Source organism: Sus scrofa, chromosome 1, assembly GCF_054392235.1.
Source record: "Sus scrofa isolate SSC_HxYL_T2T_F1_AM1 chromosome 1, Sscrofa_HxYL_maternal_Yorkshire_Landrace_v2.0, whole genome shotgun sequence".
NCBI lineage: Eukaryota > Metazoa > Chordata > Mammalia > Artiodactyla > Suidae > Sus > Sus scrofa.
This window is the reverse complement of record NC_139383.1, coordinates 259,763,026-259,778,361: the sequence shown is the minus strand read 5'-3', so window position 1 is coordinate 259,778,361 and position 15,336 is coordinate 259,763,026. Positions and strand designations below refer to the sequence as shown.

The following is a 15,336-nucleotide window of genomic DNA, read 5'->3' as shown; positions in this document are numbered from 1 at the left end:
TGAGCTCCCCATAAAGGCAACCATTCCCTCATTCCCAGCTCTCACTCGTCCCAGGAAAGGACAGCCATCTTCAGAGGCCCTGTGCTGGGTGTGAGTCAGAGAGGAAAGCAGACGTGAAAGCTGGCCAGAAGCAGGGCCTCCCTAGCCTCATGTGACGGGGGACAGCGCAGAAGCCACACTCTGCTGACTCGGAACAGGGTCTGGCTCTTTCCAGTCCAAGGGGAAACCCCAGCCTTATTTCTCAGACAATAGCAGCAGCCCCCAAGCCCCTGCCCAAAGGGGAAGGACACCACTGTGTAGCTGAGAAAACTGCATTGAGGGAGGAACATGGGACCAAGGGGCAGGGGCAGGTCCCCAGACTGGGAAGAGGACCTGTTGAGCATCACTCTGTGCCTATGTCTGGACTTTCTGGATCTTTTCTTCGTTTCCCTCAGATATTCCCCTCGTGTGTGAAGTCCCCCCTTAGAGAAGGTCCTTTCAGGTCTTTGCCCCTCCCCTCGGCTCGAAAGGGAACCTGCCCTACTCTCTTGGTTCACTGCTACACCTGCCCTTCTTCGAGGTCACCTTGGCCTAGACCAGGAGTCCTCAGACTCAGTGCATCCGAATCAGCTGGGGGGCCAATCAGTAGATCGCTGGGTCTCCCCACCTCCAGAGTTTCCTATCCGGTAGGTCCAGAATTTGCATTCCTAACAAGTTCCCAGGCACTGCTGCTGCTGCTGCTGCTGGTCTGGGGGTACCCACATCGAGAACCACTGCTCTTGACCCTCTCTGGGCACAGGGCTGCTCTCAGCAGCTGGAGCCTTCGCTGAAGCAGCGCTCTCCAAGGGCCACACATTGTAACCAGCTGAGGAGCTTGTCAAGGGTCCCACACCCCAGTCCACACCCTGGACCGATTACATTCGGACCTGGTTGTGGGACCCAGGCCATCAACATTTTCAAGTCTACTCAAAGTCCAACCGAGGTTAAGAACGCTCAAACCTATTTTCCACAAACTTGAGTTTCCTCAGCCCTTCTGCCAATCACAGCTGTGTTTCTTATTTGTTTGTTTTTGTTCATTTGTTTTCTGGCTGCACCCATGACATGTGGGAGTTCCTGGGCCAGGAATCAAACCCGAGCCACAGCAGTGGCAACACAGAATCCTTAACTAGGCCACCAGGGAAGTCCCGTCCTTCTAATTTGCATCAAGCAAATCCCCTTTCTCCTCCTTTGATGTCGGCATGATTTTTTCACCTCATTGTAAAGTTCACTCACATTTAATCCATCCTCAGGGGGTGGTGGGTGGGGGTTGGCAAGATCTTAATTTGTGCCACCTTCCAACAATATTCTTCAATAGTTTTTTAACATTTATTTAATGGGAATGACAAGAAAATGATTTGTTTTCTCTTAATACAAGTTATATTCAGAAACTGGTTCTTCTAATCATTTGCTCCCATGGCCGAAGGTGATGGAATGTTCTTTAAAAACAAGATTCCCATTTTTCTGTGGTTCTGGACCTCCCTTCAGTTGTCTTTTGTGATTTTCTGAATCAAACTAATTCCTTGGAAGGACTAATAAAGGGTTTAAACTTAGATAGTAAAATGAATCACTAACATAAAGAACACCATATCAACATACCCTTCATTTTCAGAGCCTCAGATGACAGCTCTTGCCCAAGCATGTCACAAAAATATGCAGCTGAACGAGGCAATTGCTGGCAAAGCATTTTTTTTTTTTTTTTAACTCCCACTCAAAGGCATTTTGTACTTGGGTGAGAGAGGGTCTGATTTACATTTTCCAATTTACAGTGTTACATGGGGTTTCTAAATAAACTGGCTCCATGTTTCCAATTCATTCCCGGGAAATTTGGCCTGCAGTGGGTTGGTGCCCCGGGAGGTGGTCCAGCTGGCCGTCTTCAGTCTGCTTTGGTTTCCAAGTTATTCTTTCCATCATAAGCATTCGCAGAGGTGCGTATGATAATCACGTCTGCTCCCCAGAAGAAATGGCTTCTCCAAAACACCAAGGAAGAAATGTTTTCAGCTCAAGGAAGTTAACACCAGTGTCCAATGCAACTGAGAGGCAGAAGAAGATGATAAGGAGGGGAAAGGATCCCTTGATTAGAACATCGGAGAGTTAGGGGAAAGCTCTATTGAAAGTTTGCTTTAGGAGAGAAAGAGGGAGATGAGAGAAAAAAGAAGGCAGGGCCCAAGGGGGATTTTATTTATTTGTTTTTTGCTTTTTAAGATGAAAGAGACTTGAATTCACTCTTACAGATTGCAGAGGACAGACTGAGAGATGAATGTATCGTAGAGAGGATGCCAGTAAGACATGGTGTTTTGTCACTCAAGAGGCAAAGGGGCTGAGGTTCTGAGTGACATTTACCAAAAGTTTGCTTCGCTTTGCTGCCTTTGTGTTCAGTTGCTGCTCTGTCTGTTCGCACCAACTAAGGAGTATTTGTCTCTAACGAATTCCCTTGGAAGGTACCTGGTGACAGGAGGGCTGATCACAGGGAAGGGGACTTCTTGGAAGAGGATTGTGTCATAATGGCAAATTTTACAACCAGATTTATAAAATCCGATTTAGAGTGACTTTTTTTTTTTTTTTTTGTCTTTTTTTGTGTGTGGGTTTTCTAGGGCCACACCTGTGGCACATGGAAGTTCCCAGGCTAGGGGTCTAATCGGAGCTGTAGCCGGTGGCCTACGCCAGAGCCACAGCAACGCGGGATTCGAGCCGCATCTGTGACCTACATCACAGCTCACGGCAACGGCAGATCCCTAACCCACTGCGCGAGGCCAGGGATCAAACCTGCAACCTCGTGGTTCCTAGTCAGATTCATTAACCACTGTGCCACATTGGGAACTCCTAGAGCGACTTTTTAAATTTGGGTTAGCTTTGTTTTATTATTGAGTTAAAATATTCAATAAATTATATTCATCTGAGAGTAGATCGTGTTCAAGTTTTACAGACTCATACACCCACATAACTATCACCAGATCAAGATACAGAGCACTCCCAAGCACCCAGAGGCTCTCTTATGCCCTCCCCAGTCAATACCCACCTATAACCACTTCTCGGCCTTCAGTCACTAGAGTTTAAGTCTCCTGTTCATAGAAATGAAATTCCATACGAATGGCTTCTTTTGTTCAACGTAATATCTGTGAGATTCATCTACATCTGGCAAGGATCTTTATTTTGGTCGCTTTTTTATTGCTGTGAGGTATTCTATCATATGAAAATATTGCAGGAGTTCCTGTGGCAGCTCAGCAGTAACATCCATGAGGACACAGATTCGATCCCTGGCCTCGCTCAGTGGATTAAGAATCCGGCATTGCCGTGAGCTGTGGCTTGGATCTGGCATTGCTGTGGCTGAGGTGTAGGCTGGCAGCTGCAGCTCCCATTTGACCCCTAATTTGGGAACTTCCATATGCCGCAGGTGCAGCCCTAAGACAAAAAGAAAGAAAAGATGGCAATTTACATAGGCATTCTTCTTTTGGTGAACATTTGATTGCTTCTGGTTTGGGGTTCTTATGAATAACGATGCTGTTGAACATTCTAGAATATATCTTTGTGGTCATAGGCACTACGTTCTTTTGGTAGTTTATCTGGGAGTGTGGTGCACAGGTCCCAGGTTGGCGTATGTTTACCTATAGGAAATACGAGCAGGGTGCTTTGAGGTGGTGGGGCTTCCCATGACCCATAGGATGAGGCCAGGGCTTTAAAAGCCATGGTACCTTCCATTCTCTTGCCCTTGTCTTCTTCTCTAAACTTGGCTCTCACTGTGCCCTCCTGCACCCTTCCCAGAAGCCATTTGGACATTGTACATTAGCCTCAACATTCTGCTGCCTCCACGCCTGTGCTCTGGCTATCTCCTCTGCCAGTGATGCCTTTTCCCCCTTTTCTACTGGAGAGCTCCCAGTTATCCCTGAAGACTCTAGGGATAAAAATGATTCCATCACTGAATCTTTCCCTGGCCTTTTCCCCACTCCCCATCAATAACATTTTCATCTGTGGGCTCAAGTCTTCTGCCTTTACCTTATTAGCTCCAACCATGCTGTACTGGGATTGTATGGTTCTGAGACAGTGACCTCCTGCAAGGCAAGGCCTGTGTCCTGATCATCACTCTCTCCTCAACTCCTGCACAGGACCTCAAACTAAGAAGGGTTTTAATAAATACTTTTCAGGAGTTCCTGTTGTGGTGCAGCAGAAATGAATCCGACTAGGAACCATAAGTCTGCGGGTTCGATCCCTGGCCTCGCTCAGTGGGTTAAGAATCTGGCATTGCTGTAAGCTGTGGTGTAGGTTGGCAGCTGTAGCTCGGATTCGACCCCTAGCCTGGGAACCTCCATATGCTGTGGGTACAGCCCTAAAAAGCAAAAAAAGAGAGAGAGAAAGAAAGACATACAGACAGACTTTTCAGGTTTAATACATGAACTGGATTTTTTTTTTTTTTTGAGGGAAATGGCCTATTCTTTCCTCCCCAACAGACACAGCAATAAGAGATGAACCATCAAGGTCTACGCCATTCCAGGTGGACTAGCTTGTCATACCTGCAACAAACAGGGAAGATGAAAGTGGACAAGAGACAAACTCTATACTCAGGTGATTCAGACTTTGTCTATGTCCCATAATGCCAAACACTCAGATACAGTGTTGTTGTTGTTGTTGTTTTCAAATTGTCCAGATGGCTCCAAATATGCAGATGTTCTCCCTGATATAACCCAAACAACTCTGTGTCACATTTTATGAAGCTGTTTGGTACCATGGAAACAGAGCTTGCATTGCGCTGACAATTCAATAAAGACAGAGCCAAGGGCGGGAACTTTGACCTCCTCACTCTCCTCTAGAAAATGCCTGTGCGATGTGACCCAGAAATGAAACTGGAAAATATACCTGAGACGTGCAAGGCTGTCACCATCCGACCGTGCCAGAGGGTCCCCTGGTCGGTGCGGTCCCACCGATCCACACAGTAACAATGAAGGAGTATCTCAGCTTACCCAGCCTCCTCAGCCAGGCTGGAAAACAAGAGCCTTCTCCAGATGTGCCCAGCACTTTAGGCCTCTAAGCCTTGGCTTATGCTCACTCCTTTTCTCTGCAATGCCTTTCCTCATTCCCACCCAGCCCTTCCTTTCCCTCCCTGCACCCCAGCTGCCCCCAACCCATGAAAGTGATCTTTTGTTCTCTTCTCCCCATCTCATCTCCATCCAGATCCTTCCAAGAATCAGCTCAAATACCTGCTCCCTGCAAAAAGCATGCTACCCAGATACCAAGTTCTCCTGATACTCTCTGCTCCCTTTTGGCAGTCACTTGGCATTTTCTACATTTTGGTGTCACTTTCTATGCATAGATTACCACCTCCCACAAATCGCGCTTTAAGGGTGGGATCTGTATCTGCTCTATATTTGGGCCCCCTCAATCAATTAAACTGTTGATTGAATGGGACACTTTCCATTTCTGGTTGATATCATAATCTGGATGTCCTCACTGGAGGGGATGGGGGAAAGGGCAGTGGATTAGGAATCAGGCTGACCCGAGTTCCACACTGGGGCTGCACCACCTCGCTCTATGTCTTGAGACAGGTCCCCTTCATCCTTCTGGGCCTCAGTTTTCCCATCTGCAGAGCAGCAGTGTCTTTGAACCTATTGTAAGAGGATAGCTGTTCAGGCAGGTTAAATGCCTTGCCCGATGATGTCAGCACTTGTCTTTCCTATTCAGGGTCCATGCCGAGGGATTACTGGGGGATGGGCCTTCTCTGCTCAGGGAAAGACCCCTTCATTGTACAGATGCAACCGAGGAGGATGGAGCGGAACTGATTGGGCCCTTGTGTGGAGGCCTGGAATTCAGGCTGACTTGTTTCTGTCGTTTTCATATCCCCAGTGGCCCTCCTGGTGGCATGTGAAGGCCTTAAGTCAGTGTATAGTGAAGGAAGGAAGGGCTTTATCCAGCTGAGACTCAGAGGAAGGGCAAGGACATTGTTCCCCAGAATTGGGGACAGGGAAGGAGGCTGACCTTTCAGAACTGAAACACTGAATCAGGGAATATCTATCGGCTGAACTGAAAAGTTGAGCCACCACCGAAAAGTTGAAGTTCCTTGGGTGTCGTCAGTCATGCTCTGGCTCCGGGTAGGCTCCTTCCTTGAGCCTGGGGTACAGCTAAGCCTCTCGCTGGGAGTCACAAGGCTCTAGCTGTTAGGAGAGAAGGACGGTGGTGTTCAGGAGCCTGACAGCAACCGGCTGGGTCTCTCTTCAGGACAAGTCACCCAGTATTTCCTGCAGGCCCTTCGAGCTTTCTGGCTTCCCTGGTTCTCTGCCTGTCTGTGAGCAGGGCTTCCTGCCTTCCCTCCCATCATCCTTCCATCCTCTCTCCCTCTTTCGCCTTCACCACCTTGATCATGCAATGGCTGGTTACACAAAAGCCGCAAATTCCGAGCTATATGTAGCATAGAGTGGCTGCTTGTCCCAAAATACCACGTCGCTGACTACAGCAAACACAAATTACAAGCTTTATCTAATCACAGTTATGGGACCGGTCATTTTTGGTTTCCAAAAATGACTGCGAGCGGCGCGCTTCTGCAGCTGGTGGTGGCACCGGCAGGGGTTTCAGATCTCAAGTGCACACAGATGCACTGGGAGACGGGCATCCCAAGTGACCAGCTCATAAAGGGAAATAGGAGAGGGAGAAGGAAGCACAACTCACCAGATAAACCCTGCTGCTGGCAATCTCAGAAACACACTATTTAAAATCATCAAGTTGCATCACCATGGCACCAAAGGTTATCAGCACTCACCTCCCTGGCACACGATTTCCTGACATAAAATGTGACACCAGAGTCGCTCTTGACTGGCCGCACTAGGGACCAGAGGAAGTGAAGCTTGCTCAGAAATCACTGATTTCGTTTGGGGCTTGAATTTGTTTCTTTTCTTTACTAATCTTTTCACCAAGAGTAGATGGCCGTGGTATCGAGAAGACTGCTAGACTTGAGGTTTGGAACCTGGGTTGGCTGCTGACCATGACCTTGAGCATGTCAGCCCACTTCTCTGAGTGACCTTCTGCATCAAGTGAGGCTGATAACTCCACCCAGCAACCCGGCTGCCAGGAGGGAGGGTAAGATGAGGGTGCATGTAGAAGTGCCAGCCACATATTTAGCACAAATCAGCCTGGATGAAAGGGATTTGGCCCCTGGCTGGGAGCTGGATGCTCCTTGTGCATCATTTCATCGTCAGCATTTTGACTGCTTCTCACTCCCACACGTGTGGGCGGGCAACAGGCAGGAGAGGGCCCAGCTTCTCCCCTCCGCACCGTGATGAATTCGGCCTGTGACTCAAAGTGTCAAACACTATCACTCAAATTCAGCCAGTGTTCCACTGAGATTCCAGGGCACTCGCGTGCCCTCAGAAGGCACTCTCTGTGAGCTTTAAATAGCCCAGAGATGTGCTGAGCCACTCTCTCTCTCTTAAAGCATAAAAGCACTGAGGAAAATACAGCCCTACAGATATCTGCATTCCTCCACACGAGGCCACCATTTCCAGAGGATGTGTGCTCTTAAAATGAGCCCCTTTGGTGGCAGCAGCTGAGAGCTGACTTTCTAGGGCCAGCAGAGGGAAGAAGAAGGATGGACAATTCCCCCCAGGGCTGAAAGTAGTAACAGTGAAACAATGAACCTCCGAACTCAAACTGACTTTCACTTCCCTAAACTATAAATAAATCAGCTTTTTTTCCCCCCTTGACTTCAATTCCACATTAGTCCTTCTCATGAATGGATCCTTTAAGAAAAACAACTGGAATCTGAGCATCAAATTCCAGCTGGGCAATGCTGGAAAATCCAGCACCCCCCTCCCCACTCTGCAAAGAGAGAGTGTCGGATGAACCTTCAAGGCTCCTTTAAGCTCTACTGTTCTATTCAGCGGGGGCCAGTTCATCTTGGGAAGTGGGTTGCAATAGGATCTTACACAAAGGAACACAGTTATTTTGACCATTCCTGTTGCAAGCTAACTAATTCCCCCTCTTCCCTATAGAGGAGTAATCCAGTTTACTAGAGATCATTTCTCAGCCTCTACTGCACTGGAAAAGGGATCAAGCTGAGTCAATTGAAGCCCCAGCCACAGTGCTGAAGGTCATTGATTTCTGACTTTAAAGCAGAAACCCTGGAAGAGATCATACTAACAATAAAAACCAGAATTTGCAGGATCTCTACCATGCATTGCCCATTGTACTTGAGTATTTCATACCCCTTATTTCCTTTCACCCTCAGAGCATTCCTGTGATGTGGGTGTTTTTCTTACCATTTTATCAACAATGAAACTGAGATAGATAAAGTCGATGTTTATCTCTAAATCTCAGAAAACTTACCCAAAGTATTTCTCCCTGTCTTCTGACCACTAGGAAGCTCAAGGTTAAATTGGGTCAAATACAAGTGCACATGGGGGTTTTTAGTTGTCATTTCCAAGTCTATTTTTTCTAACCTCTGTTTTCTTGTTTTCTCCCCGCCCTCCTTATAACTTATTTCTACATTTTTCCTATAGTATAAAGCAACCTTAGGGGTTCCCTGGTGGCCTATCGATTAAGGATCCAGTGTTGTCACTGCTGTGGTGCGGGTTCGAGACCTGGCCTGGGAACTTCTGCATGATATGGGTGTAGCAAAAAAAAATTAATTAAAAATAAATAAAGCAACCTTAAATCTTTTATATAAGAGAGAGAGGTAAATAAATGGAAAAGCAACAGCCAGGCATCAGCAAAGCCAAGATGAGAACTCAGGTCCCAGGCACCTGGGCAACTGCCATCTCACATGTTCTCTGCTTCTGAAAGGGCTTGTTTGCCTGGAAAGGTGCATTTGCAAAAGTGAAAAGTCGATGGGAGGGTAAAAAAAAGACACCCACTCTGAAATTACCACAAGCTACTTGGGTTCTGCCTGAGGATGGGTTGGGAGGTGCAGAGGCAGAACTCCAATCTGGAATCTTCCTATGGAAGAACTCAGCTTGGTTCTTTGGTGAGAGGTCGAAAGAGTAGAGAACCAAGAATGAGGTCTTTGAGGGAGGACATCAAGAGTAACTCCTGATTCTTGGTAGAGGCAATGCTCAACATGGCTCAAAGAACTGAAATATTCGAGCGTCTCTTTAAGGAACACAACTATATCTTTCAGGAGCCCTAAACCCAAGGGTAGCACTGTGTCTTCCCAAAAATCCACAGGAACCTGAAAAGAACCATCCACGGTGATACAAGAGCTTCACAAAAGAGTGGGTTACAAGATAAAAGGGCAATGATCTATAGCATCCTTGCATGTCAACAAGAAATGTTGTGGAGGTATAAAGGAATCCATTTATAATACATAAAAATTGGGGGTAGGCTTAAGGTCAAAAGAAGCTACAAATTGTGGCTGGGAGAAAATAAAAAGGAAATGAAAATTAAGCGCCCGAATTGTAGCTGGCATCATGCTGAGTGTTTCACATCCCTTCCCTCATTAGTTATAATGACACCCCTCTGAGTTAAGTCATGTTATCTCTGTGCGGGTAAAGGAGAGTAAGGTGGTTAAATAACCTGGACAAAGCTAACGTGGCAGGTCCAGCTTCATTCATACCCAGGCACAGTCTCACTGTAAAGCCCAGACCTCTACACCCAACTATACCACTTACAAGGGATGACTTAAGTTCAAATTCAGTGATCATCCAATAACAAATGTATATCTTAAATAGACACTAACCCAAATATCAAATGGGCTCCCTTTAGAACTTGTCAGATGAATTTAAAGCTCCTAGGAAATATAAATGTATGAAAGCACATACACAAAAGAAAATACTGGAAAAATAAGCAAAATAGAAGAAGCAGACATACTGGGAATTAAACCAAGTCACAAAGCAACAATAATAAAAATGTATAATACTCAAAAAGTAAAGAACATGAAGTTTTATAGCAAAAAAAAGTGCATAGGATTATTTAGTATATAATCAAGTAAGTATCAATTGGAAAAATTAACTCATTTAACCAGTTATTTTATGTAACTGGATTGCAATTTGGAGATAAGTTAATTCAATTGCACTTTATATGATATGAAAAAATAAACCTCAAATGGATTAAGAAGTAAACTATTAAAATGAACCATAGGAATAATGGAAGTAAAACAGAATATTTAATTACAAACTTGGAGGAATGTTTATTTGATGAATAGCAAATAAAAGTATAATTCCCAAAGGAATATAAAATTCAACTCTAAAGCAATAATTTCTTTTCAGTGAAATGCAACTTTCTTCAATAAAAACAAATGCCATTAGAGTAAGGAATGCTATTTATTCCTAAAAGGAAAAGCTATTTATTTCTCAAACACGTGACACAGATGGTTTAATTTAATATCTATGTTATATATAAATAGCCCATACAATCAGGACCCAATAGAGTAAGGGGTAAATATCAATTAACGCAAGAACAATTCTATAGAGGAAATAAATGTATTTTCAACCCCAGAAAATGAAAATGTAGTAGATAAAGCATTATTTGATACACATTTCTGAAGATGCTGTACTTTGGTTTTCTTTTAGAAAACGATATAATAATGTATAACAATCTTGAATACTGTTTATACTCTTTAAACCAATAAATCTATCACAGAAATTTATCCAAGAGTAATAATCCAAAAGAATCAAAATTTGTAAACACATTTCATTGTATCTAGATGAGAAGATGGGCGTTAGCTGAACTGATTGTGATAATCATTTCACATTCTATGGAAAGCAAGCCATCGCTCTGTATACCTTAAACGTATACAGTGATAATATGCCAATTAGTTCTCAGCAAAACTGGAAAATAAATTATAAACACAAAGACATTCTTTGCAGCATCATCTAAATGAGTAAAAAGGAAAACATAATTCAAATTAATGACCAACAAAAGTGAAATGGTGACATGATTGTGGTATAACAACCGAAGGGACTATTAGGCCGACGGTATCAGATGAGGTAACAACAAAGTTGGGGGGGAAGGGCAGTTCACAAACACGAGTGTGGACTGAGGCTGCAGACACTTACACGTGTGTGGGAATGCAGGCGTGATGGCAGGGGCCATGGAAAATGGGAAGTCTTATGAAGGGGGAAATGTGATGAATATTTTCCATATTTTGAGTTCCCCTCAATGTTGGTCTCTGAAGCTTTAACCGTAATTTAAAATACGGCTTAAACAAGCCCCCTTAGGAGTTCCCGTCGTGGCTCAGTGGTTAGCGAATCTGACTAGGAACCATGAGGTTGTGGGTTCGATCCCTGGCCTTGCTCAATGGGTTAAGGATCCAGCATTGCCATGAGCTGTGGTGTAGGTTGCAGACGCGGCTCGGATCCCGCGTTGCTGTGGCTCTGGCATAGGCCAGCGGCTACAGCTCCGATGCAACCCCTAGCCTGGGAACCTCCATATACCGTGGGAGCGGCCCAAGAAATGGCAAAAAGACAAAAAAAAAAAAAAAAAAAAAAAAAAAAAAGCCCCCTTGGAACACCTAGCAATGTACTGTAGGGGCTTCAGAAGGACACCACCGGAACTTGCTGCCCAGGGATGCAGCTCACCTCCATCTACGATAGGCAAGAGCATTGCTCCTGGGACAGGAGAATAGGATGGAAAGACTCTCAGTCCCTTTTGGCTGTTTGTGTCTGTGTTAGTTACCTAGGGCCACTGTAACAGAGGGCCACAAACTGGGTGCCCTCAATGATGGACATTTATTCTCTGGCAGTTCTGGAGGCTAGAAAGCTCACAGAAAGGTGTCAGCAGGGCCAGGACCCTGTGGACTGCTGGGTAGAATCCTTCCTTGCCTCTTCCTGGCACCTGGTGGGGGCCACCGTCCTTGGTGTTCCTGGGCTTGCAGCTGCATCCCTCCAGCCTCCCTCCAGCTCTGCCTCTGTTGTCTCTTTGCATCTTCATATTATTTTATAAGGACACCAGTCCTATTGGGCTAAGAGCCCACCCTAATGCAAATGAGTTTGTCTTAACTTGACTAACTGCACCCACAATGACTGTTCCCAAATAAAGTCACATTCTGTTTGGTATTGGGAGTAAGATCTTTCAACATAGCTTTTGGGGGGACATAATTCAACAGTCTAAGCCCACAAGCCTTTGAACCTCACCTGTCCCATCTCCAAAATACCCAGAGACTTATGAGCTTTCTTCCTGCAGTTACTCAATTTTCCTATCAATGCAACATAGGCAGGGAGTGGGTCAATAAAGATTAAATTTCATGATAGCTGTTTGGGAGGCGGAGTGGGTATCAGCATTTTGCACCCAGCCACCCACACTTCTTGTTGGAGTTGCCTTGGATGGGAGGTCTAAAGATAGACAAGTAATGACTTCAAGAGAGTTTCAGGGACTCTCTGACTTGGGGATTGAGGGCTTCTTAGTTCCATGGTGCTCTACTTGTCTCTCATTGCTCTGGCTCAGCCACACCTAAAGTGAGCATGGAAGTCACCCAAGATGTATGGCTACCGTGGCTGGTTTCTGTCACCCTTAGCTTTGGGGACTTTGGAGGCCGAAGAGACTTTGGAGGGCGAAACAAAAGGCAGCAAGGAATCATCACAGTGTGGCCTGGCATCAGCAGAACAGAAGCAAATCCAGCACACCAGATTCAGAAAGCCTAAGAGTGTTCAGCAGAAACACAGAATTGTTTCAAGATGACTTAAATAGCTATTCAAGGCAATTCAAAATGTTCTAGATAAACTTTAAAAGGTTTCTAGAAGGAGATTCTTGAGCTCTGATGAAAAGTTCTTGCACTGTAATCTGTGTAGTTTCCCTTTACTGATAAGATCAAGTCCAAACACTGTTGCATATGCTCTCATGATGTGCCCTCGGCCAACCCCTCTCACCTCGTATTTCACTTAAACCCAGGTACTAGCTTGACGTTTCCTAAACTACCCTTCTGCCTCAGCACATCCGTCACTTTGCACGTTTGCTCCCTCCCCCCAGGATGCCCCTCTGGCTGCCATGCCTGCTGCTGCTACTCTGAGATTCTAAGAGCCCAGCTCAAAAGTGAGCTCAGAGAGCTCTCTATGACCTTTGCCTGTGACCACTTTCCTACGTTTTCTCCACTCAGTCAGCAAGTCCATTCAGTATTTACTCAGCCATTGAATATATATTTATTCATGCATTTATTTATTTTTGCCAGGCTGCCTCTGAAGAATTCCTCCTGCTCCTTCCTAGCTTCCAGTGGTGGCAGGCAGTCCTTGGTGTTCTTTGGCCTACAGCCGTGTCACTCCAGTCTCTGCCTCTGCCATCCAATGGCATTCTCTCCTTGCCCCCTTTCTGTATGTCTCCGTTTCTCTGACTCTCTGTGTTCAGTCTCCCTCTACTTTCTCTTATAAAGATTCCAGTCCTCCACAAATAACAAATGCTGGAGGGGTTGTGGAGAAAAGGGAACCCTCCTGCACTGTTGGTAGAAATGTAAGCTGGTACAACCACTATGGAGAACAGTATGGAAGTACCTTAGAAAACTATACACAGAACTGCATATGACCCAGCAATCCCACTCCTGGGCATATATCTGGACAAAACTTTCCTTGAAAAAGACACATGCACCCGCATGTTCTTTGCAACACTATTCACAATAGCCAAGCCAAGGAAACAACCTAAATGTCCATCGACAGATGATTGAATTAGGAAGATGTGGTATATATACACAATGGAGTACTACCCAGCCATAAAAAAGAACAAAATAATGCCATTTGCAGCAACATGGATGGAACTAGAGACTCTCATATTGAGTGAAGCAAGTCAGAAAGAGAAAGACAAATACAATATTATGTCACTTATATCTGGAATCTAGTATATGGCACAAATACTTTTCTGTGAAACTTTCCACAGAAAAGAAAATCATGGACTTGGAGAATAGACTTGTGGTTGCCAAGGGGGAGGAGGAGGGAGTGGGGTAGATGGGGTGCTTGGGGTTAATTGACGCAGACTATTGCCTTTGGAATGGATTAGCAATGAGATCCTGCTGTGTAGCACTGGGAACTATGTCTGGTCACTTATGATGGAGCCTGACAATGTGAGAAAAAAGAATGTATACATGTATGTGTCACCATGCTGTACAGTAGAAAAATGACAGGACACTGTAAACCAGCTATAATGGAAAAAAATAAAAATAATTATATAAAAACAAAAATGTTTTTAATTAAAAAAAAAAATTCCAGTCCCTGGGTTAGGGTCCACCCTAATTCAGCAGGACTTCATCTTCGCTTTTTTTTTTAATTGAGTTGAGGTGTAATTGACATCCTCTTGAATATTTATTGACTGTTGACAGGGTGTGTCACAGGCAAGGATCAGTGGATGGGTGGATGGATTATTCTGTGACCTCTCAGGCAAGAGAAGAGCTTGGGCTTGTGGATAAAGATTTGGAGGTTTGACTGGAGAGCCCTGGGGGTCTGAAATAAGGGAAAATTACAGACCCCAGGCATAGTCTGGCAGCATTTGGATGCCCTGTGTCAGGACAGCAGTACAGCTCTTCATTCCCAGGGCCTCTCTGTGTGGACTGCTGTAGCCTAGATGTGAGAGGTACCCTTTGTGGTGGGAGTTTTCACACCTCAGTGGGGAATCCGGGAACAGAAGGCTTTCTTGGGCCCAGCCTGTCTCCATCTGTAGCAGTGGCCAAGCCAGGTGGCCTGAAGAGGAACACAAAACCTCTGAGAGCAGCCTCCCCATCCTCCCGTGGGAAACCCTGAGTCCCTTCCCCAGGGATACAGGAGCCCCCAGTGCCTTGCCTTTGACATCTAGCAAGCATCACTTGTTGACCGAGAAGGCAGGCTCTATTCTCTGAGCCCAGTTCTACCATCAGAGAACTATTCCAACTTCAAAAAGCACCAGGGAAAGTCACTCACTCATCCCTGGTCCTTGTCAGGCCCCTCTGTGCTTCTGTTAGATTCAAACTCTTATTTCCTCCTTGCTCCTCTATTTTTGATTACATATACTTCCTCTATTTGCTGCCCCAATGGTCCAAGCCACCCCCTGCCTATCACTTCCATAAGAGAAATAAGCAGAGATAAACGAACCACTTCTTCCTCGGTTCTTCCGCAGGGCTCTGCCCTTCCCTTCACGACTGCAAAAGCCACAGCTTGTGGGGACTGCCGGTTTCCCTGTCTCTCTCCCCACTTGGACTGTGATGAAGCGGGGACCCTGCCTGCTTCATCTCTGCCCCCTAAGCATAGCATGGTGCACACCATACATAAGTACTTCCTGCATAGAGAGGATCAAAAGAAAGTTGCTGATGCCTGTGTGTTCTGATGCTTACCTTGATTTCTCAGAGTCTCTCTGGAAGAACATAAATGGAAAAAGTGTGTTCTAAAGTCTGTGGCTCTTATCCCCACCCCACAGAATTTTCTATGTCCAGAGCTGTGCTCAGAAGAACAAACA

The 15,336-nt window shown here is 45.4% G+C and overlaps 1 protein-coding gene across 1 annotated transcript in view; it reads left to right on the top strand.

The window, feature by feature from the left end:
• The window catches only part of LOC146407135 (uncharacterized), a 975,296-nt gene extending 966,657 nt beyond the window's left edge, over positions 1-8,639 (top strand). The window contains exon 7 of the transcript XR_014825604.1: positions 4,461-8,639. The gene's annotated coding sequence lies outside the window, so the exon portion shown is untranslated. The remainder of the gene's footprint in view (positions 1-4,460) is intronic.
• The last annotated feature ends 6,697 nt before the right edge of the window (positions 8,640-15,336 follow it).